This window comes from Octopus sinensis, linkage group LG5 (assembly GCF_006345805.1).
Source record: "Octopus sinensis linkage group LG5, ASM634580v1, whole genome shotgun sequence".
NCBI lineage: Eukaryota > Metazoa > Mollusca > Cephalopoda > Octopoda > Octopodidae > Octopus > Octopus sinensis.
In genome coordinates this window covers 87705792-87706827 of record NC_043001.1, presented here as the reverse complement: position 1 = coordinate 87706827, position 1036 = coordinate 87705792, and the positions used below count along the sequence as shown (strand labels likewise).

At 34.7% G+C, this 1036-nt stretch overlaps 1 pseudogene; it reads right to left on the bottom strand.

Annotated features, from left to right (window-relative positions):
- Nucleotides 1–596: 596 nt before the first annotated feature.
- Nucleotides 597–1036, bottom strand: part of LOC118763369 — a 1022-nt pseudogene continuing 582 nt past the window's right edge.

Genomic DNA, 1036 nt, shown 5'->3' with positions numbered 1-1036 from the left:
ATTTGAGACTCTGATGAAACAATAAGGTGTTACTCAGGCACTCAGTTATGAGTCCACAGCATCTTATAGCAGAAACAGCTGTAAGATAATGAAGTTCATAAGATAATCAATTATTCCTTTATCATCTCCCTTCCTTATTACTGCTCTATATTCTCAGTCAACACTTCATTCTGAAATATATGTATATTGAGTTCTATGTATGTATATATATATATATATATATATATATGCATTTACAAGGTTTTGGTCAGCCCAAGGCTATAGATGACACTTACCCAAGGTGCCATATAGTGCAACTGAACCCAGAGCCATGTGGTTTAGAAGCAAGCTTCTTACCACACGGCCATAAATATATACATATATGCATACATAAAATACATATATACATATATACATATATACATATAAAGACATATACATACAATATATATACCATACATATGTATGTATATATATATATATATGTATATACATATGTATATATATATGTATATATGTGTGTTTGTATATATATAAATATTAGGTTGTCAAGAAAGGTCTTGCAATTTTTAACCTTTAAATTCAGATGTACATATCTCAGCTCAAACAAAACTTTATTAATCAAAATAAATACCATCAGAATCAACACACTTTTGCCAATGCAAAATAAGTTTATTTATGCCAGTAGCGTAAAAATCCTGTGTTCTGGTGGCGATGAAGTCGTTGAAGGTGTGTTTGGTATCGTTTTGGTTTTTGAAGCATTTCTCATACAGGAAGTTGTCAAGATACTTGAAAATGTAGTAGTCGGTAGGTGAGAGGTCTAGTGAGTATAGCAGATGAGGCAGAGTTTCGTAGCCCGATTCGTTCAACTTCTGCAGGGTCAGTTGTGCGACGTGTGGTCGAGCGTTGTCGTGGAGAAGAATTGGTCCTTTTCTATTGACCAATGCTGGCTGATGTTGTAAGAGTTTCTTATGCATTTCCTCCATTTGCTGACAGTACTTCTCTGCTGTAATGGCTTCGCCTGGATCCAAAAAGCTGTGATGGATGAGGCCAGCCA